This window comes from Zingiber officinale, chromosome 9B (assembly GCF_018446385.1).
Source record: "Zingiber officinale cultivar Zhangliang chromosome 9B, Zo_v1.1, whole genome shotgun sequence".
NCBI lineage: Eukaryota > Viridiplantae > Streptophyta > Magnoliopsida > Zingiberales > Zingiberaceae > Zingiber > Zingiber officinale.
Genome location: NC_056003.1, coordinates 114,692,194 through 114,716,002, shown reverse-complemented (window position 1 = coordinate 114,716,002; position 23,809 = coordinate 114,692,194). Strand labels below are relative to the sequence as shown.

General features: G+C 38.4%; 1 long non-coding RNA gene across 1 annotated transcript; it reads right to left on the bottom strand.

Annotated features, from left to right (window-relative positions):
• Positions 1-17,036: 17,036 nt before the first annotated feature.
• Positions 17,037-22,333, bottom strand: LOC122022616. The gene is made up of 3 exons (XR_006123042.1): positions 18,056-22,333; positions 17,602-17,744; positions 17,037-17,433 (listed from the first exon to the last, which is right to left on the bottom strand). It is a non-coding gene; the product is annotated as an uncharacterized LOC122022616 (long non-coding RNA).
• Between the last annotated feature and the right edge of the window lie 1,476 nt (positions 22,334-23,809).

Below are 23,809 nucleotides of genomic sequence, written 5' to 3'. Positions count from 1 at the left end.
AGAGTTCTTGGAGAACCTGAAGAGGTGCCCTTCGCCATAGGATGGATGTGTTGCAAAAATGTGAATCCTTGGTGGGCAAGACCTAATAATAATGATCCGTCCAGGTTAGACTTGAGCGAAGGTCAGGGAAGACATTTTAAGTGATTTTAATTGTTTTTTCTAATAATCATGTGTCCATTGGTCGTATCTTGCGTCAAACTCGCTAGCTTTTACTCCTCGTGTTTTTGTTAGGTTGATGTGGATTTCACATGAGACATTTGGTGAGGGGGAAGAAATGTGACAGGCGAGATACTCTGACGTGTAGATTGAGGAAGGAAAAAAATTAATGAGGCGGAAGAGAAAGGAAAGGAGGGGAAGAGAAGAATCTGCAGAAGGGGAGAGGATTTGAGGAAGAGGAAAGTTGATAGTCATCGGGGGACGGGGGACGTGCATTGCCATCTGCGGATTGGTTGATTTTTCATGGAGCTAAAGTTAAATATGCTTATCTCAATGTCTCCGTCAGATCGTTTCAGGACTAATAGATAATTCAGATATTCTTCTTAATTCAAATAAAAATAATATTATTGATTTAAATTGAATTTTTAATAAGTTTGACTATATGTTTATTTGGTTCAGAGGTCGATTAAATTTATAGTATCGGTTCAATTCGATTTTGGATAATCTTAAATTCTAACTAATAAAAAATAGACATTTTACGGAATAACACACTTATCTTTCAGAAATTTTAAAATCACACGCCATAGTTTTTACGTTTATTAAATCATGCATTTCTTTCCAAAAATACAATCTCTATTAGTCATGCGCCCATCCGAACCACTTCTTACCACCGAATCACTTTCTACCGAAGAAGGTGGCCCGAAGAAGATTTGAAATCTAGAAATCTTGAAGTATGAACTGAGTTGTATATATATTGTTTCTCTCCCATTATTCTATCATCTTCTATTTCTCGAACTGCAACTCTAATCGCTTGCGTTCGGCGGTGACTTCCTCTCCCAGCCGTCAACTTCCAATTGCGTTTCATTTTTGTTATCTCCTTCGGCTGATGCTTTTTGTTGCGACTTGATTATCCCATGTGCATCTCCAACTGGTTTACACATTGCCCCAAGTCCTAGGTTCAAGCTCACAATCTTCTCCAATGGTAAGGTGTTTAGGATTTTAGTCTAAATGCTTCACTCTCCTCATTGCAAGCGATAAATTTTTGACAAAATCTCACCTATGATTCCTATGAACTTGGGGGTCTGAGTTGGACCACTATAGTACCACTATTGATCATGTTGTATCACCCTGTTGGAATTTGGTGGAATTAGGATGAGAAAATAAGAATGTAGGAGAGACTTTGTAACAAAGTATAAGGATATAAGAAAGACTCTATGAAGAGAAATGTTTACTACATTCTTTCATCATCATACAAGGTCCCTATTTATATACTTAGATTCATGCTTCTACCTTCTTCTACAATTACATCACATCATTAAATATAAGACAATTAGATTTTGTTCTTTTCTATACTAATGACTCTTGTCATAAAGAGTTTTATAAAACTTAGTAGGATAATTGAACTCTGCTTAGTTGATGAAGAGTCACATGAAGTCAAATTGATTTTGGCAATTTTCTTACATGGTTGATGAAGTTAAGTTATCTTTGGCATTATTCTTTGTATAGTTGAAGAAGTCAATTTGTCAATGATGACCATATCCTAAATCCTCGATTTTTCCCTATAGGTCTTGTAAGAAAAGTTCCTAATATATTATTAAGTATTTTAATTTAACTATTTATTTGTGGGTGAAATGTAAATAAAATGTGAATTGTGTCCCACTATTTTCATATTGGCCTCTCAAGTAGCTAATGAACATAACATCTTTATGTGCAATTAGTGTTGGTAACCCATGCAGTTTAACAATTTTCTTATAAAACAAGTGTATGAGATGCATCGATTATCTTATTGCAGAAAATGAAATGTGTCATTTTAGAAAATCAGTCACAACTTCAATTGGTCCAAGGTAGTCCTACGACAAACGTCATACTTCCCATGACTTATAAAGAATTAGTTCTGTGTATAAAGGCCTATGTTTTGTTTAGTTGCATTAACTATCTATAACATATGATACTATAATACAACCCTATCTATGTTTTCCTCAAGTATGATTAATAAAACTTATCTAAAGCAAGCTCTGATATTGTGTCTTTCAAAATGCCCTATCAAGATCTTTATGTAACTCCAATATTGAAAAAAAAATCTCTTAGTGATGTTTGGAGATACATAGATGTGTGCTCTTAATTAGGTAATCACCTTTAGTCACAAAATCAACAAATCGACCAAATTATGACAATCCTCTCTTAGATGTCTTAGAAAACCACCCTAAATCTTATCCTTAAGGGATAAATTCTTATTGCAATGGCTTCCATCCTACATAGGGTAGCTACGATTCAACTCAATATGCATACAAGTTTGCTATACCTCCTAGGCTGATATTATTTAACAATATTATACTTTGGGAGGAATTTAATGTTGGTCCAAGTAGGCCGGCTGGAGAGGGTTGAGTTGCCTGAAATAGAAAAACTAAACACCTTCTCGATCTTTCAACTCAGGTTAGTAGCAATAGCAAATAAAATTAAACAATATAAAGAAAGAGGCACCAGAATTTACTTGGTTACAACCTAGGTGATTGTTTATCCAAGCCAAATGAAAACTCTTAAAAAGTTTCCTTTGGTAAAGGCGGAGAAACCTTTTACACTCGTTGATAGTTCAGACTATTGCTAGGAAATGAATACAAAAGTTGTTGTCTCTTTCCTAAGTCCAGGGGTTTTTTATAGCCCCTGGAAAATCTTATCCGCAGGCTGAAGGCGCCTTCCATAGGGTTAGAAGGTGCCTCTAGTGACGTAAAGGATAAAACTTTATCCTTTTCTGCAACGGTGAGATTGCCTGGTTGAAGGCGCCTTCCATGGAAGGCACCTTCCATGGTTGGTTGAAGGCGCCTTCAGCCATTGAAGGCGCCTTCTGCCTGAAGGTCGCAGAGGCGCCTTCAACTCTTGTTGAAGGCGCGTCTAGCAGCTCCATAGCTCCACTCTAGCTCTTCCGCTGCTTTGATCTTCTAGGTGATTTTGGCCAACGAAATAGGGCTCACCCGAACCCAATTTCCTGCATTATCCTAAAGCAGTCTTCCTCCCCGGTTTCTCGTCCCTCGGACCGCTGCGCGTCCTTCTCGTCCGCCAGTGTACTCTTCTACAGTACGTCGTCCCTCAGATGCACCGAGCCCTTCGGCTCTCTCCCGTGCCGTTTTTCTCGCTAGTCGCGTCTTCTGCTCGACTTCCTGTGCTCCTAAGCTTCTGCACACCTAGACACATGGATCAAATCATAACAGAACCTAACTTAACTTGCTTGATTATATCAAAATAACCTTGGGGTACCAACAATCTCTCCCTTTTTGATATGAGCAACCCAAGTTAAGATAGGGTAAACAAATATAAAGATAAAACAATAAAATTACAAGTATACAATAAAGTGAAAAAAGATTTAAAATTTAAATTGAATTGAACTACCTCCTCCTAGACTTAATCTTCTCTTCAACCCAAGTTAAGTTAGGGCAAACAAATATAAAGATAAAGCAATAAAATTACAAGTATGCGATAAAGTGCAAAAAGATTTAAAATTTGAATTGAATTGAACTACCTCCCCCTAGACTTAATCTTCCCTTCTCCCCATTTGATCACATAAAAATGGGGTGCAGAAAAATCTAAGGGTAATTAAAAATGATTTTTCAATAATTTTAAAAACTTATCAAGTGCTTTGAAAATTGTAAAAAAAAAATTGATATCACTTAGAAAAATTTGCAACATAAATGATTTAGAAACTTAAGTTTTGCAAAAGGAATTTCCAAAATTTTTTTCAAAAAAAAAAAAATTTAAGAAATGCCGACAACTATGTAAAGCATTATCTAATCGTTATTCAATGCTTTATCAGTTAGACAATTAAACATTTTATTTCGTTAATCGGCTTCCAGGCTTTGGCGAAGCACTGACATTCTTGGTTATTGGATCATCAACCACTTCTAGACAAAGATTCATAATGAAATTAAATATTTAATGTACTTTCTAAAACCCCTAAGTTTAATTTAGACAAGTCTTTGGAACCCAATATAGGTTCCTTCCAACTGGATTAATTAAAAATTTTGGGGGTACGTAACTTTTGGGTATTTTTCTGATTTGACCCTTGTAAAATCTAAGATATAGTTTAGATTTTTATATTTCCTAATATTTTTATTATATAACCATGCACGATTTTTCAGATATTCTATCTCTATTTTCAGTTTGTCATTTTCTATTTTCAAATTATCATATAAATCTAGCGGACATGCTTTGGACAATTGTATTTTCAAGTCTATGTTTTCTTTTTCTAACTTGCAATAATTTTTTGATAAGAACTTAACAAATTTGAATAGCTTATCTGGTGGAAGAGAACGTACCTGACTTACCTTGTCGATCCTGTCATCCGTAGCTCCCCCTAAACTGCTGTTTCCTTCTGATGTAACTCCCCTTTCATTGATGCTCTCGATGCTCATTTCGGACGAGCTTTCTTCGTGTGCGTTTTCTTGATGACTTGCCATCAACGCAAGTCCGGAAAAGGCTTCGACATCTGATTCGGATAACGTTTCGTCCCATGTCGCCTTTAGGGTCTTGTGTTTGTTCATTTGGATGTGCTTCTTGTCTTTGCCTTTGTCATTTTTCTTCAATTTAGGGCAGTTGTCTTTTACATACCTTTTTCATTGCAGTGGTAGCATCTGATTGCCCTTTTCTTTCTACCCTGCAGATGGTTAGATTTTCTAGTTTTAAATAACTTCTTAAACTATCTTACCATCATTACCGTTTCGTTGTCGACGAGAGAGGATTCTGAGTCTTGTTCGTCCATCTTTTCCTTAAGGGCAATATCGTGCTTCAGCTCCTTCAGATATGCACATCTTGTTTCGTGGACTTCAAAGGTAGAAAATAATCCTTCTAACGTAGTTGAATCTAAATCCTTAGATATGTAATAAGCATATACTAATGATACTCATTCAGTACTTCTAGGGAATGCGTTAAGCGCGTACCTTAGCAAATCTCGGTTACTTAGCTTTTTTCCAAGATTCGTGAGTTCTGCGATGAGCTCCTTGATCCTTGAATGAAGGTGTGCAACTGTTTTGCCTTGTTCCAGTTTGATGTTGCTGATATGGTTTCTGAGCAGATCCCATCTTGCAAGTTTCACCTCCGAGGTTCCTTCATGTAGTTCCAGGAACGTCTCCCAGAGCTCCTTTGCAGACTCATAGGCTCCGATTTGATTGACTTCTTATGACGGTAGAATGCTTAGCAGATGGAACTCTGCTTTGTCGTTTGCCACGAAATTAGCTTGCTCCTTTTTGGTCCAGTGGTATTTATCTTTACCTTGAGGTGCTACAAAACCAAACTCCATTATTAAAAATAAGTCAAAATCAATCTTGAAAAATACCTCCATCTTCTTTTTCTAGTTGATGAAGTCCCCCTCGAACTTTAGTGGGTGGATGCTTGAACTGACCATCTCGTGTGTTTCGTTTGGCGATTAGTCCTCCTGAAGCTATTAGGCTCTGATTCCACTTGTTGGTCTGGGTAGGCCGGCTAGAGAGGGTTGAGTTGCCTGAAACAGAAAAACTAAACACCTTCTCGATCTTTCAACTCAAGTTAGCAGCAATAGCAAACAAAATTAAATAATAAGAAACTAAAGAAAGCACCAGAATTTACTTGGTTACAACCTAGGTAGTTGTTAATCCAAGCTAAATGAAAGCTCTTAAAAAGTCTCCTTCGATGAAGGCGGAGAAGCCTCTTACACTTGTTAATAGCTCAAACTATTGTTAGGAAATGAATACAAAAGTTGTTGTCTCTTTCCTAGGTCTAGGGGTCTTTTTATTGCCCCTGGAAAATCTTATCCACAGGCTAAAGGCGCCTTCCATAGGGCTGGAAGGCGTCTCCATCGAGACAAAGGATAAAACTTTATCCTTTTCTGCAACGACCAAATTGCCTGGTCGAAGGTGCCTTCCATGGCTAGTTGAAGGCGCCTTCAGCCATTGAAAGCGCTTTTTGCCTGAAGGTCGGGGAGGCGCCTTCAACTCCTATTAAAGGCGCCTCTTGTAGTTCCATAGCTCCACTCTAGCTCTTCCGCTTCTCTGATCTTCTGGGTGATTTCGGCCAACGGAATAGGGCTCACCCAAATCCAATTTTCGGCCTTCTCCTCGAGCAATCTTCCTCCCTGGCTTCTCGTCCGCAACACCTCGCCCCTCAAACACACCGAGTCCGTCGGCTTTTTCCCGTGCTGTCCTTCTCGCTAGCCGCATCTTCTGCTTGACTTCTAGTGCTCCTAAGCTTCTGCACACTTAGACATAGGGATCAAACCATAATAGGGCCTAACTTAATTTTGATCACATCAAAACAACCTTGGGGTACCAACATTTAACTCAATGAGAGTGTTTAGCTTATGACTTCAATGGTAATTAGATGTACATAAGTGTCTTATGGTCAGAGTACAATATGAATTTATTTGGTAATAACATTACGAATGCCTTAAAGATTTGATGATAATGTAAAACTTATTAGAGTAAGACCGCCGAGTTACATTGAGTTTCTTGCTAAAGGATGCAATAGGGTTCCCTTCTTATCTTAAGGTACCTCTAATTCCTACATTTTCCTCAAATGGTAGAATGGCCAAGAAGGTTGTCTAAGGATATGAGCCGTAGTTATCTTTTATTTAGTTTTTTTTTGAAAGGCTAATACGCTGAACTTAGCCAAGTTCCCTATTTTAAGGCAATTTGTGAAGATAGTCATAATGATACAAAAGTTCATAATAAAACATCTATAAAAAATTTCACAAAATTGTGAAATCTTTGAACTTTCTTAAGGGTACGAGGTTTAGGCCAATCCTTGACTGACCAAATGTTTTCAAGTTTTCCAAAATTTTATTTTTCTAAGATGAGAATAAACCCACCTATGAAGTGAATCTTCGATTGTAAAGGATATTATTTCTTTGGGTTGATAATTAACTTTCCAATCTAAAGAGTTTCATAGTATAAGAATATGTTCAAGGTGGTTGTCATGCTCTCTGTTGTACATTAGGATGCCATTAAAATAAACTATTATAAACTTGTCCTACGAGGAGAAGCCAATGCAAATCTTAGGTAGATAGGAGAGGAAGCTGCAGAACAAGATGGTCAAAGTCAAATAACTAAATAACTCCGACAAGGAGGCCACTTGGGAAATCAAGTCTGACATGAGGAGTCGTTACTTGGAGCTATTCAATAAGTTTTAAAAATTTCAATGACGGAATTCATTTGGGGGGGGGGGGGGGGGGGGGGAATTGTAGTGATTAAAAAAACCAGTTAAATAAATCAAGATTTATGTTTCAAATTGATACTAAAAGGTTTAAGTAATTAATATGTTAATGAACTCGACCCAATTTGTTAGCAACCCGACCTGGCTTACCTTTTTAAATACATGCCTTGGGGTTTTCTTTTTGATTTTTCCCTCTCCCCTCACCTTGATGTCGTCGGCTTCCCCACCCCCCCTATCCAAACCTTAGCAACTTTGGAGGAGATAAAGGAAGAATTTTGTCAGAACACTTAAGGTCATTTCTTTTCCCTACATCTCGTGACTTATCTTTGTTGGGGATCGTTGGTGGCCGGCTGTCGGAGAGGTTGAATAGTCCTACACAAATATAAAAATGAAATCTTTCTCGGACTTTTAAAATAACACTTGCATAAATAATTAAAGACTGAACTTAAAAGAAAAGAGACACCGGTGTTTACTTGGTTACAACCGGAGAGGTTGTTAATCCAAGGAAGATGATCGCACTAAATTCTCCTCCAGGTGGAGAAGCCTCTTTTACAACAGTGTAAGGATAGAAAGAAGGAAGCTAAACAAAATAATAGAAGCGCACAAGTGTTGTTACAATTTCTTGTTGAATTGATTAGCTTCTAGACCAAGGTTGTATTTATAGTCTTGGTCGGGGCACCTGGAGTGGGATAAAAAGTTATCCCCAACGCAACGGTCAAATCCACATCATTGTGGATAAAAACAAGGTTTCGGGCGCCCGGACTGGTCCGGGCGCCCCGAATGAAAAAGTCAACATTTTGTTGACTTTTTCTCCAAGCCTCCATCTTCGGCTCCGCTCGCTTCTGTTCGAGTCTTTCGCTCCGGCTCCATTCGCCTGGGTGATTTCCGCCAACCAAAATAAGGCTCATCCGAATCCAATTTCGACCTTCTCGAGCAACCTTCCGCTCCAGCTTCTCGTCCGTCGGAAACACTACACGCTTCCTTCTCATTCGTCTGCGTACTCTTCCGCAGCACTTCGCCCCTCGGACGCACCGAGCCCGTCGGCTCTCTCCCGTGTCGTCCTTCTCGCTAGCTGCGTCTTTTGCTCGACTTCTTGTGTTCCTGAGCTCCTGCACACTTAGACACAAGGTTAAAACACCACAGGACAACCTAACTTGGTTGATCACATTAAAACAACCTTGGAGTTCCAACAATCTCCCCTTTTTTGATCCGAGCAACCCAAGTTAAGATAGGGTAAAGAGACATAAAGTTAAAATAATAAATTCTACAATAAAGTACAAAAAATAAAAAATTTGAATCTACCTCTCCCTAAACTTAATCTTTTCCTACTCCCCTTTTGATCACATAAAAATGACGTACCAAGAAAAATCTAAGGGTACTAATTTAAAAAAAAACTTTGAATTTTTTTTGGAAATTTTGTTATCACAAAAAAATTTGCAATACTTCTAGAAACCTTTTTTAAAAAAATTTTTAATAAAAGAAATTTCAAGTAGAGAATAAGATTGTCTAAGTTAAACAAAAATTTCTAAGTTAGACAACTTTGCAAAAATTTGAGAAATTTTTCTAAGTTTTCAAAAAATATTTTTGGTAAATTTTAAAAAATTGAGTAACCCTTTTAAAGTATTATCTAATTTCAATTTAATGCTTTATCAGTTAGTCAATTAAACACTTTATTTCAATATTTGCCTTCCAGGATGTGGCGAGGCACTAGGTCTTCTTGGTTATTGGATCATCAACCACTTCTAGACAAAGTCTCATAAGAAAATTAAATGTTTAATTTTCTCACAGAAAGCGCTAAGTCTAAGTTAAGGTTTAAGTTAGATAAGATTTCGGAACCCAATATAGGTTCTGGCCAATTGGATTAATTAGGTATTTCTTAGGGACATATTTCTTTGAAATATTTTTAATTTGTCCCTTGTGATATCTAAAATACCAATTTAGATTAATGAATTTTCTAAAACCTGTATTAGATGAGCATGCAAGATTTTTTTTGAGTTATTTATTTCTTTTTACAAATTATAATTTTCTAATTTTACTTTGTCAAACTCTTCTAATGGGCAAGATTTAGTTAGAATTAATTTTTAATTTTTAATCTCTTTTTCTAATTTGCAGCAATCTTTAGTTAATATTTTAACAAACTTAAATAATTTATCGGGAGAAAGAGATCGTACCTGACTTACCTTGTCGTTCTCGTTATCTGTGGCTCCCCTTGAACTGCTGCTTTCTTCCGACGTAGCTCCCCCATCATCGATGCTCTTGATGCTCATTTCGGACGGGCTTGAATCGTAGTCCTCGTCTTGATTACTTGCCATTAATACAAGTCCGGAGAAGGCCTCGACTTCCGATTTGGACGACGTATCGTCCCACGTCACTTTTAGTGTCTTGAACTTCTTTGTTTGGACAGACTTCTTTCCTTTGTCCTTGTCCTTGTTCCTTAGCTTAGGACAGTTGTCTTTGACGTGCCCTTCTTCGTTACAGTGGTAGCATCTGATCGTCCTTTTCTTTCTACCCTGCGGATGGTTAGTTTTACTTGAATTAAACAACTTCTTAAAGTGCCTTACCATCATTACCATTTCCTCGTCGTCGAGAGAAGATTCTGACTCATGTTCATCTCTTGCTGCCTTGAGGGCGATGTTGTGCTTCGACTCCTTCGTACCTACACATCTCGATTCATGCACTTCAAACGTAGAAAATAATTCTTCTAAGGTAGTATTTTCTATGTCCTTAGAGATATAAAAAGAAACTATTAGTGAAGTCCATTTCGTATTCCTAGGGAATGCATTTAACGCTACCCTAGTGAATCTCGGTTACATACCTTTTCTCCGAGATTTGATAGTTCGGTGATGAGCTCCTTAATCCTCGAGTGGAGATGCAAAATTATTTCGTCTTCTTCAAGCCATAGGTGGTGGCGAAGTAAGTCCCGTCTCGCGAGCTTGACTTCGGACATCCCTTCATATAGCTCAAGGAACTTCTCCCAAAGCTCCTTTGCCGAGTCATAGTTGTTGATCTGGTTGACTTCTTGTGGCTGAAGGACGCTCAACGGAACTCTGCTTTGCTGTTTGCCACGTAGTCGACCTGCTCCTTTTTCGTCCACTGATATTTTTCCTTACCTTCCAGTGTTATAAAACCGAATTCCATTATTAGAAGTAAATCGAAATCAGTTTTAAAAAAAATACCTGCATTCGGTTTTCCCAGATAGCGAACTCCCCCTCGAACTTTGGCGGGTATATGCTAGGTCCGACCATCGTCTTTGCTTCGATCGACGGTTAGTCCTCCTGAAGAGTCCTGGCTCTGATACCACTTGTTGGGGACCGTTGGTGGTCGGCTGTCCGAGGGGTTGAATATGCCTACACAAATATAAAAACGAAATTCTTCTCAGACTTTTAAAATAACACTTGTATAAATAATTAAAGACTGAACTTAAAAGAAAAGAGACACCGGAGTTTACTTGGTTACAACCGGGGAGGTTGTTAATCCAAGGAAGATGATCACACTAAATTCTCCTTCAGGTGGAGAAGACTTTTTTACAGCAGTGTAAGCACAGAAAGAAGGAAGCTAAACAAAATAATAGAAGCGCACAAGTGTTGTTACAAGTTCTTGTTGAATTGATTAGCTTTTGGACTAAGGCTGTATTTATAGCCTTGGTCAGGGCGCCTAGAAGGGTTTCAGGCGCCTGGAGTGGGATAAAAAGTTATCCCTAACGCAACGGTCAAAATCCACTTCATTGTGGATAAAAACAGGGTTCCGGGCACCCAGAATCGCTGCGGGCTCCTGGACTAGTCCGGGCACCCCGAATTGTTCCGGGTGCCCCGAATGAAAAAGTCAACATTTTGTTGGCTTTTTCTCCGGGCCTCCATCTTTGGCTCCGCTCGCTTCGATCCAAGTCTTTCGCTCCGGCTCCGCTCACTTGGGTGATTTCGGCCAAACAAAATAAAGCTCACCCTAACCCAATTTCGGCCTTCTCGAGCAACCTTCCGCTCCGGCTTCTCGTCCCTCAGAAACGTCACACGCTTCCTTCTCGTTCGCTCGTGTACTCTTCCGCAGCACCTCGTCCCTCGGACACATCGAGCCCGTCGGCTCTCTCTCGTACCGTCCTTCTCGCTAGCTGCGTTTTTTGTTCGACTTCTTGTGTTCCTAAGCTCCTGCACACTTAGACACAAGGTTAAAACACTACAAGACCTAACTAACTTGGTTGATCACATCAAAACAATCTTGGAGTTCCAACAATCTTCCGTATACAAAACACCAAGGCAAGATTTCTAACATTTGTCTCTGCACTATATGGATCATAATATCAATGTTTTAATGTTTAATGCATGTTTTATGGATAACGAATATGTTTCAATCACTGCGATGTTTTGACAATGTTCTATGAACTTTTTACTTGAACATTGAAAGGGGTTTAACTTAAGATTTAGCTAACAGCTTATTGTTTCGACAAAATTACAATAATAAAGCACTATTTGTGCTTGGGCAAGTAGAAGTGTTTCGATAGACGCGTGAGTTCTGTGTTTTCAGAAAAAAGCAATTCACATGCTCAAATGAAACATTGGAAGACATTTTAATGGAGTGTCCTTTGTGCAAATATGAAGGTTGGAACTCCCACTAGGAATAATTAAAACCTAAGGTTAAATGTGTTGGAAAATTAATTTTGAACCAATAAACTTTCAAAAATAATTTAAGTGGATTTCATCAGATAAATTTGGAAATTGATTGAAACAATCAATACATTTCGAATAGATAATTGTATTGAGGGTTATTACCCTACTTACTTTATGGCCAAGTGTTTTTTTTTCTAATTTCTTTAACTTACACCATAAATCTTAAATCCTAAGATATATATATATATATATATATATATATATATATATATATCTAGAGGATGAGATGACCATGGTGGAGGTTAAAATTAAAACGATCAACGTCAGGGTTCAAAGGCTCAACTGCATCACTCGAGTGAGAGGGGGCTACATAGGCCGATCGGAGGAATCGCTGTCCAGTCAACCGCCAGGATGAAACAACGTCTGGTCAACCTGATCGACAGGAGAGCGGGTCGAGCAGACCACCCGTTCGGCTCAGGGTATGCCATTGATTGTGTAATGAACCAATATAATAAAAGAGGAAAAGACAGATACTTAATAAGGAGAAGAAAAACAAAAGAGAACACTTCATCTATCATTGAATGCGGAGAAGTCAAGATAAAGATGTCTTCTGTATGCAATTAATATAATTAAATAAGGACATATAAAGTGTTGGAACCCCAAGGTTGTTTTGGTGTGATCAACAAGTTAAGTTAGGTTTTGTGTTGTTCTAACCTTGTGTCTAAGTGTGCAAGAGCTTAGGAACACAGGTAGTCGAGCGGAAGACGCAGCTAGCGAGAAAGACGACAATCCAAGGGACGAGGTGCTGCGGAAGAGTACACCGGCGGACGAGAAGGAAGCGCACGGTGGTTCCGATGGATGAAAGCCGGAGCGGAAGATTGCTCGGGGAGCAAGAGACGCAGCTAGTGAGAAGGACGGCACGCGGTGCGTCCAAGGGACGAAGAATGCGGATGAGTACGCCGACGGACGAGAAGGGAACACGCGGCGATTCCGAGGGACGAGAAGCCGGAGGGAAGCCCGCTTGAGAAGACCGGAAGTTGGGTTCGGGTGAGCCCTATTCCGGATGGCAGAGATTACCCAAGCGAGCGGAACCGGAGTTGAAGACCCAGACCGAGGCGAAAGAAGTCAACCGGAGTTGACTTAGGGTCCGAGGCGCCCGGACCAGCCCAGGGCACCCGGAGCAGTCCGGGGTGCCCTGAGCAGCCCGAGGCACTCGGAACCCTTCCGGGCGCCCGGAACTTGAATTTTGACCAGAACGCGTCTAATGCGTTCTGAACGTTGGGGGATAAAGTTTTATCCCCCAGGGCGCCCGGAACCCTTCCAGGCGCCCCGACCAAGGCTATAAATATAGCCTTGGTCCAGAAGCTTTCCAACGAACTCAGAAATTTATATTCCAAACACTTGTGCGCTTCTTTTCTAGTTTAGCTTCTATCTTTTGTGCTTTCACTGCTGTAAGAGGTTTCTCTGCCTGAAGGAGATATTTTAGTGCACGTTCATTCCTTAGATTAATAACCTCCTTGGTTGTAACCAAGTAAATCCTTGTGCCTCGCTTTTTCTTTATGCTTTTAATTTATCTTCTTACCTTATATATACAAGTGTTAGCTTAAAGAGTTCGAGGAGGGTTTGTCTTTTTATGTTTGCAGGATATCCAACCCCCTCCTAGCCGGCCGCAACGGTCCTACAAGTGGTATCAGAGCTGAGACGCCTCAAAAGGACTAACCGCCGTCTGAAGCAACAAAACGATGGCCGGAGCTAGCGACTACCCACCTGCATTCGAGGGGGAGTTTTCCATCTGGAAACAAAAAATGGAGGTATACCTTAATTCAGATTTTGATATTTCTTTAATAATGAAATTTGGTTATGAAGAACCGAAGAACGCGTACGGAGAAAAAATCGATAAACGTCTCTAGACTCACAAGCAACGTGAGGAGTTTATGGCAAACACGCGAGCTAAATTTCACATTCTAACCGTAATACCAAAAGAAGATCTCGACAGAATCGGAGAATACAAGAACGCAAAAGAACTTTGGGAAAAGTTCTTGAAGATCTATGAAGAACCAACTGAAACCGAATCCGACTCCTTGATGGACATCGAGCCGCCGACAGAACAGTCCGAGAATGAGGAAACTGCCGAGATAGTCGATCTCCATCCCAAGGGCACAGAAAGCTCATCCCAGATGAGCATCAATGAAGGGGAGAGATATTGGAAGAAAGCAACTCAACAGGGGGAGAATCAACCGCTGACAAGGTAAGTCAGGTATGGTCTTCACCTTATGAGAAATTGAATAAATTTATTAAAAAATTGCCTGAAAATGAAAAATTGATTGGAAATTTTTGCGAGTTAAAAATCGAATCATTGAAAGAGTTTTTTAGTTTACCAATAGCTTTGAAAGAATTCTGTAAATTAAAAATATTATCAAAAGAATTCTTCGAACTGCAAAATATTTCGATGAAAGATTCTTATGAATTACAAAATATTTTGATAAAAGAGTTTTGCAAGTTAGAAATTTTGTCGAAAGACTTTTGTAAATTGTAAAATATTTTTTCAAAAGAATTATGTAAATTAGAAATGTTGTCGAAAACTTTCTTCGAATATTTTTTCGAATTACAAATTACTTTCTCGAAAAAAATTGAGTCATCGAAAAAAAATTTCGGATTAAGAAATCTGTTATTAATAGATTCCTGCAAATTAGAATTTTTGTTAAAAGATCGAATAAAATTTTTAGCATGTTTAATATTTGTTGTCTTAAATCTGAAAAATTGTTATTTAAGAAGTTATGATAAATTAAAATGGAAATTTAAAACTTTATGATAAAATTATAATAATTAAAAATTAAATAAATGCATAGAATTTTTTTCTCTAAATATTCTCAATAATTATTTTAAATTTTTCTTGCATAAAATTTTTGACTTAGAAAATTTTCTTGACTTAGATATTTTTCAGAAAATCATTGAAATAGATTTTTATAAAATTTCTAAGTATCAACCCTTAGATTTTTCTTACAACCCTAATTTTTTATGTGATCAAAGAGGGAGAAGAAAAAGTATAAGTCTAAGGGAGGTAGAAAATTGAAAATTACAAATTTTTGAAATTTAATGTTTCTACCTTTTTGCACTAAATTGCAAATTAAGTTAATTTTATTTTACGTCTATTTTGACCCTAGCTTAACTTGGGTTGATCACATCAAAAAGGGGGAGATTGTTGGAACCCCAAGATTGTTTTGGTGTGATCAATAAGTTAAGTTAGGTCATGTGTTGTTCTAACCTTGTGTCTAAGTGTGCATGAGCTTAGGAACACAGGTAGTCGAGCGGAAAACGCAGCTAGCGAGAAGGACGACAGCCCGAGGGACGAGGTGCTGCTGAAGAGTACACCGGCGGATGAGAAGGAAGCGCACGGTGGTTCCGAGGGACGAAAGCCGGAGCGGAAGATTGCTCGGGGAGCAAGAGACGTAGCTAGTGAGAAGGACGGCACGTGGTGCGTCCGAGGGACGAAGACTGTGGATGAGTACGCCGGCGGACGAGAAGGGAACACGTGGCGATTCCGAGGGACGAGAAGCCGGAGGGAAGCCCGCTCGAGAAGACCGGAAGTTGGGTTCAGGTGAGCCCTATTCCGGATGGCAGAGATCACCCAAGCGAGCGGAACCGGAGTTGAAGACCCGGACCGAGGCGAAAGAAGTCAACCGGAGTTGACTTAGGGTCCGACGTGCCCGGAACTGTCCGGGGCGCCCGGAGCAGCCCGGGGCGCCCTGAGCAGCCCGGGGCGCCCGGAACCCTTCCGGGCGCTCGGAACTTGAATTTTGACCAGAACGCGTCTAATGCGTTCTGAATGTTGGGGGATAAAGTTTTATCCCCCAGGGCGCTCGGAACCCTTCCAGGCGCCCCGACCAAGGCTATAAATATAGCTTTGGTCCAGAAGCTTTCCAACGAACTCAGAATGTTACATTCCAAACACTTGTACACTTCTTTTCTAGTTTATCTTCTGTCTTTTGTGCTTTCACTGCTGTAAGAGGTTTCTCCGCCTGAAGGAGATATTTTAGTGCACGTTCATTCCTTGGATCAACAACCTCCTTGGTTGTAACCAAGTAAATCCTTGTGCCTCACTTTTTCTTTATGCTTTTAATTTATCGACTTACCTTATATATACAAGTATTAGCTTAAAGAGTTCGAGGAGGGTTTGTCTTTTTGTGTTTGCAAGATATCCAATCCCCTCCTAGCCGGCCGCAACGGTCCTACATAAAGGGTCACTAAAACAGAAATAAAATAATATGATAGGAAGGAAGAAAGGTAAGATTGATCAAGATCCCTAGTGCATTCACTTTCTTTTCTTCTATTTCTAACTTGAACATCGGAGGGCCAACGCCAAGGATCCCTTCCCTGATTTGATTTTATTTTGCAAAAAGGAATGAGGTCTTCGTCCAATCAACAAAACTACCACCTCCCCGATTTTCCAACTTCACGCTTTCGAACAAGAATATACATATATATCACACACAATGCACACAAGGTGAGCATCAGAAGATAAATAGGAAAATCAAAATTTAAATTTTAAAATATTTAATTTCTCAAAATCAATTTCAAATGAATAAGAAATTAATTATTAAAATGATCTCAAATGAAATTCATCATAGAAAAGAACATGAGATTCTCTCACATTGACAAAAAATATTACACTTTTCTTGTAATATATTTTATGTTGTTAGAATTTAATTCATTGAACCCAACCCATGCTTGTATTTTGCAAGGGCGGTGCGTAGCATCGATCGAGTACGTGTGCACGCACACACTCATTCGGTGCTTTAGGACACACTTTGTACTTCAGATGGGAAGGGACAGAATACTCTTTAAAATGAGGTTCAATCCGAGTCATTAATTTCAAAATAGATGAAGCAAATTATCCAAGTGAAGAGATAATGTGTTCCTTCAGATGGAATACGATCTGGATCATCCAATTCAAGCTGATCTAGATCGTCCAATTCAAGCCGGGCGGATTGGATCTTATTGAACCAAAAGACTCCTCCAACCCTTCACATAGTATAAATAAAGATCCCCTCTTTACGAATTCATTCATTCAAATCAAAATACAAACATAAACCTTTCATACTTGCATTCTAGAAAGTTCGAGAAGCATTTTCGATTCAAAATTCTTGTGATTTACAACTACTATCACAAGATAAAATTGTATCTTACAAGATGATTGTTGTACAAGAAAATTTTATTTCAAAAAGATAGTCACTCTGCCTAAACAATGCTATACCATCATTCTATCTGCGCTTCAATTACACCTTCAATTACACCTTCAATTACACCACCTTTAGCAGCTCCAACAAAATGTACATGTCAAAGCAGACCCGTGATACCACTCTCTATTATACCTTTATAACCATCCTACATTTGAATAAGAGTTTTTATGTGACAAAGCGTTTGATTTTAACACAGGTAATGCCCTTGTTCCAAAGTAGACTCGTACCATGCTGAATTATTGCTGTACGAACTACGTTTGTATCTGTTTATGTTATAACACACATTCAGATTTGGTTAACACAAGAGGATGTATCTAACCCACAAATAGCAAGCAACATAGTTGCAAAAATTTGAATTGATAGATCGGCACATGCGAGCATATACCATGTGAAATCAAAGCTTGGAACTTGGTGACCAAAAGTTGACTTACATATCGTATAGAGTTTTGATAAGAATATTCAAATCAACCTTTCCCTACACAGATTTCAGCTGGCGATGCAAATTGGAATGTCGGTACGAGTGTGCTATTCATGACTCTTTTGAACGCCCACCCAGCGAGCATAATCAACCCACCTGCACAATGTAGAATTTGGCCATTAATTTATATGCTCCGACAAAAAAAGACAGTTGCTCAATGTTTAAAAAACTGAATCAGGGCTGATGAACTAGATTGTCAGTCAGTTCCACTTCTAACGGTTTAAGTGAAAGCTCCACAAGTAGAATATACAATATTTTTCTTTTTCTGAGCAGGACCTCCAATGTTCCTGGTTCAGATGTTGGGACATTCAGAGCTACCTGCTTCAACCATTCGAACCATGGTTGAATCAGTCAGCTCAGTCCAATTTTTATGGCATTCCTCAAATGCCCGTATAAGAGGCACTTACAGAAGTGATCCCAAGAATGTATTTCCTGTGCGAACTGCAAAGCACAAGGCACTGAGTGCCAGTTTGTTGTTGTGTAGCAATGGCTCCAAAATACGCTGTTCTATGACACCCGCCAACACTTGGTACCTGATAAGAATATAAATTTAAAATTAATAAATCAACCCATCATAAGAAGAAAAAAAAAGAGCAGCCTGGTGCACGAAGCTCCCGCCTGCGAGGTCCCGGGGAAGGAATCATTGTACGCAGCCTTACCCTGCTTTTTTGCAAGAGGTTGTTTGTAGGATTCGAACCCGTCACCTTTTTAATCACATGACAACAACTTTACCGTTGCGGTAAGGCTCCCCTTCCAACCCATCATAAGAAGTTCCAAAAAAATTCTCTTTTCAGTTAATCAACAGACCAATGGATTGCTTTAGTAGTACATTTAGAATTACGGCAAAACTGTTAAACTGTAAGATCAACATGATTTTACTGTAATTTTCTCTAAACAATCTTAGTCAATACTGCTACCAGTCAGCACATTGCCATGGAAGGCATCCATAGTAAATTGCAGATTGGAATGCCAATCATCGATCAAGCCTAATGTACATAACTGGTAGCAGTAAGAAGAATGCCTAGGCAATAACTAGCTAATAGAATTATTAGAGTTAACAATATAAATTAGTTCCTTTAAGTATCTCCCCTGCAAATGAAGGGAAAGTGTTAGCACAATAAATATATAAATTGGTCCCATTTTTAATAGCTCAAGAGTTTGAGAATAGTGATTAGCCCACCAATTTCAACTAGTTTATCACACAACTTGCATGTGAAACAATGAATCTATTAGCATAAGTTTTATAAATCTGAGGCTTAACGGAGTGCTATAAGCATCAATCATTGAAAGGCGAATAGTAGACGCAAACATTGAAAGGAAGAAAGAACCTGATAGAAGTTTATGCTTCCACATATAAAATAATTAATAGAAGATTGGAAGTTGAAAATGAAATTAGAGAGGCCATTATCTATTGAGGTAAAACTAATTAAAATAAATATATAAATTGGTCAAACTCTAGCAACTTGAGCTTTGAGAATAGTGGTTCATCAACTAACTTTAATAGTTTGTTTGCTACACAACTTGCATGTGGAACAATCAATCCATTAGTATAAGTTTTGTAAATTTGTGGCACATAATGGAGTAGTATAAGCATCCATCATTCATCTAAAGGTAAATAGTAGATGCAACCACCGACGTCACTAGTTGCAATAATCTCAAGAAAGAAGTTGTTAGGTAATATTTATGTTTCACCATCAGAAGAAGCAGTAGCAACAGCAGCTACAGCAGCGACAGCTCAATCTGATCCTTCCAATAGCAACGAGCAGTGGAAGGGGTGACTCACATGTGCTCAACAATAGGGTGCTTGGGTTGATGGTGAGAGGGCAGAATTGCAGGTGGTTGCTGGAGGTGGGTTTGGAGGTTGCAGGCAGCAGTGAAGGCTGGCAATAGATAGGCAGGTGATGCAACAGTGCACGATGTGACAACCTTTGCCTGCAAGGAGGGTAGCTGCACGATGTGCTGGTCAATGCTGCCAGCAAGGAGAAGATGGAAATACGCTGCTGGCTAGAGTATGTTGGTCAGATAAGAAGTGGACAGTTTCATGAGCAGATCTCGGGGGTGTGAAAATGTGGAGGTGGCTAATAAGTGCTTCATGGATGGTGCTTCTCTTCAAGCAGTTGTGCCGAAGAGACGGGTTTTGTGGTGGTGACTGCAACGACGCCAGAAGGTGGTGTGTAAGATGTGAGTAAATCCTCAATGAGTTGTGCACTGCAGAGGACAGGTGGGTGCAGGTGGTGGTGGTGCAGACAATGCAAGACCATGGAAATATGAGAGTGTGGTTTGCGAGTGAGGTTGTCTCGGAGGGAGGAAAATGATTAGAGTTGTGTTCCAATTTGGGAAAGAGGATTTGTATCCAAGGAGATACCCATGAGATAGCCAAAGGATTAGATAAACAAAAAGGGAAGAGAAGGAGTCACTCAGGATGGCAGTTGTGCAAGAAGGAATGGATATTGAAGAACCACGAGATCTTGATCAGACCGAATTAGGAATTCAGAGTCCGATACCAATTGTTGCAACATGGAAAATCATATCATAGAAAACTCAAACTCTCGACTCATCAACGAAAAAAAGATATACAGAAAATCATATCATAGAAAACTCAACCTCTTGTGTGTGTGTGTGTGTGTGTGTGTGTGTGAGAGAGAGAGAGAGAGAGAGAGAGAGAGAGATGATGAATACAAGGAATCCAAACCCTATTTATAAATCATCAATAAGACAAATTGATTGTAAAATACTGATCTAGCTTATCCCTAAATAATATATAATAAACTTTTTACTAATTTAAACTTCTTCAAAATTTAAAATAACTCTTAAAATTAGAGAAAATTGCAAATATTTAAAAATCAACTTTCAAATGGAATCCTAAATTTATCCCTAGTATAGAAAGAAAGAGAGTATTACAAATAGCCACCTTACTCATTATATTTACACAACTCTATAGCCCCTTATTCCTTGTATATTTGCACAACTTTATAACATTCCATTTTTGTTGGTTCGAATATACTATAGAAACCCAACATGGTACAAATATATTCAACTATAGACTCTCTTAACAATTTGGTATGTCAACTAATCATTAAAACTAACAAAAAATGTAATGATTTATTAGATTGCACTTTTTCTATAATAATGTGATAATAAATTTGTATATGCTTTGTTCTATTGTGTACATGGAACAGGAGGCTATATCTATTGCAACTGGATTTTAAAACTTCATTGGCTTTGCAGGGACGTATCTTGGCTCAGTTATCAGATGCTTAACCCAGATGGGTTCACATGTTGCTAAGGTTTTGTCTATATTCTACCTCTGCTCTTGATTTTTGGATAAATAAAAATATATTAAATCCAAAAAAAGGGGGTAGAACTAGGATTAGGCAAGCCCAATCACCATCATCTGTCATTCCACAGCCTAAGGAGCTACTTATGTCTGACACCATGTCAAATCAAAGTATTCTCTCAATGATCGGTATACATGAGTTTGCACAATCTTGAAGATCTTCTCAATATCTAACTATCTCTCTCCAAAGAAACTATTATTCCTCTCTCGCCAAACATAGTAAATCATGGAAGAAAAGACCAGGTGAGAGACCTTTGTTAACACCTTACTCGCTCAATAGTATTGCCCGAAACATCTCTTGTTGCTTATGAAGTCAGTCTCTGATCCTTCCCCATAACTTCGTAATAGGGGGTACCCAAAAAAAAAAGATACTCCTATGACTCTAGCACCTAATAGCAGAAGGTGCATTGATGATCTTGCAAATACTCCTATCTATCTCTAGAGGGGAGACATTGTTGCGCTAGAATGTAATTGCATGACTCGACTGAATATATGCCTTCTACACTATCCGGACCCATGGCTTTTTAGGACTAGGTTGTCTGAAAAAGTCATAAGCCTGAGCCACTCCATCGTCCCGGGCAAACCAATCTGTCAACATCTGTTTAGAAACCTTTAGTGTCCCAACAGCCAATAGGATAAGATCTAGTATCCGTCTAAACCAAATATTAGGGTGCTTTCTTGTGACCATCAGAGTGGTGATAATTGTGGCAAGTGGATCTGGTGCTGGTACATCACTACAAAATGCTGCAATATTTTAGTCACTTCTTATGATATTTTCATTTCTATTTCAAGCTGTGGACATTTTTTTGAAGGAGATTATATTCCTGGATGCTGCTAAGAAATTGAAGGGAGGTTCTGTTGACCTTGTTGCTGTAAATTCTTTTGGATCTGCTTTTCAGGTCATGTTTATATGCCTTTTGATGTCATTTACGTTGAAGCTATGAGGCATTCCATTTGATCAGTTGTCATTATATACTGGAGATGGAACGGCCTGCTTTCTAAATTATGGGTTGAAATGTCGTTTCGTGTTGCCCGACACGAACGGTTTTTACCATTCCACCGGACGGCCGAAACTGGTACAGGAGGCGTCCCCGTCTCGACGGCGCCGGAGTAGACGCGGGATGCCTCCGACGGCGTCCCGCGACGCCTTTTGCGACGCTGAAGGCATCGCTGAAAGCATCCGGCGACCCTGCTGCGTCGCCGGATGCTTCCGGCGACCCTTCCGGTGCCGTCATACGCGTCCGGCGCCGCCGGACGCCCCCCACGAGGATCGTGGGTGATGATCGCAGGCGATCTCGTGAACGCGAGTTTTTTCTTTTTCAATAATTAATTATTTTATTTAATTAATTTAAACAATTCCTAAGGACGACGTGTGATATTTCGAAGAGGCTTTGATAAACCCTAATTAAATTATCCTAACAAAATATATAAAAAATATATTTAAAATTAAAATTAATTTAATAAATTTTATTAATTAATATTCTGAAAAAATAATGTTTTAAATTTCATTTAAAAATTTTAAAAAATATAACAATTCTTATTTATATTCTAATATATTTTTTATTATTTTAAATTTCATTTAAATTTTTAAATTTTTTTTTTAAAAATTCAAAAAAATTAAAAAATTCTAATAAATTATATTTATATTCTGATATTTTTTTTACTTAATATTTTTTACCATTTAAAATATATATTATTTAATTAATAATTAATTAAATGAATAAATAGTTAGTTTATATAATAATTATTATATATAAAGTAATATCTTGTATTAATTTATATACTTATTATTATTAGTTCCATTTTAATTTGAATTATTGATATATTAATTCTATTTAAATAAAACTATTTTTAATTATTTTTTCTAACAATATTAAATTATTCAATAATTGAGAATTTATAATAAATCAATATACAACTTATTTTTATATACACTATAAATATATTTATCTTATAATTACTATATATAAATAAAAAAAATACTGAAACTGTATCGGCATGACACGATACGATACCGAAACCGTATCGTTCTGGGCTGAGATCGAAACCTCGGCCCGGGTCGAAATTTTAAACCTTGTTTTAAATATTGGATCATTATCAAGAGGCTGACATAGTAGTACACCATGAAATTAAATTGCAGCAACATCTTAACTAATGATTGTAACGTTGATGACATGTGTGCTGGTTAAAGCATTATGCATTGTACTATTTTCTGCTCATTTTAGCAAACAATGAGTCAGGTGTATCACTTCTACCTATATTGTTTGTAATTGTTAATATGCCATTTAACATATCCATGCTACATCTTCTAAAGAAATTTTCAACAGCAGTCTCTTGCCTTGCATCCACTTTCTCAGATACTTATATCTCTCCAAGACACTTACGGGTTGTCCTACAGTCTTAGGATCGAGCTTAGAAATCTCTATAATAATTAGGATTACTTCCTCAACACCCTTTATAACATTTTCATGTAATCCATATATTAACATTTTCATACTAATCCATATACTAACACCCTTTATTGATTTATTAATTCTAGACTTGCATGCTTATTTCTTTAGATTACTTCAAGAAATTTTCAGATACTTAGATCTCTCACAGACTTAGGCAGGTCTCGAGATCGACTTCATTCACCCACATTAAGGGGTCGACTTGGTCATTCTCTCCCAGACATTAGCAAGCCTCGGGATTGAGGTTCGCTCCCCCACTAAGGGGTCGACTGGGTCTTCAGATTGAGCTTCACTCCCCTGCATTAAGGGATCGATTCGGCCATCCACTTCCAGATTTTTGCAGCTCTCAAGATTGAGCTTCTCTCCCCCACGAA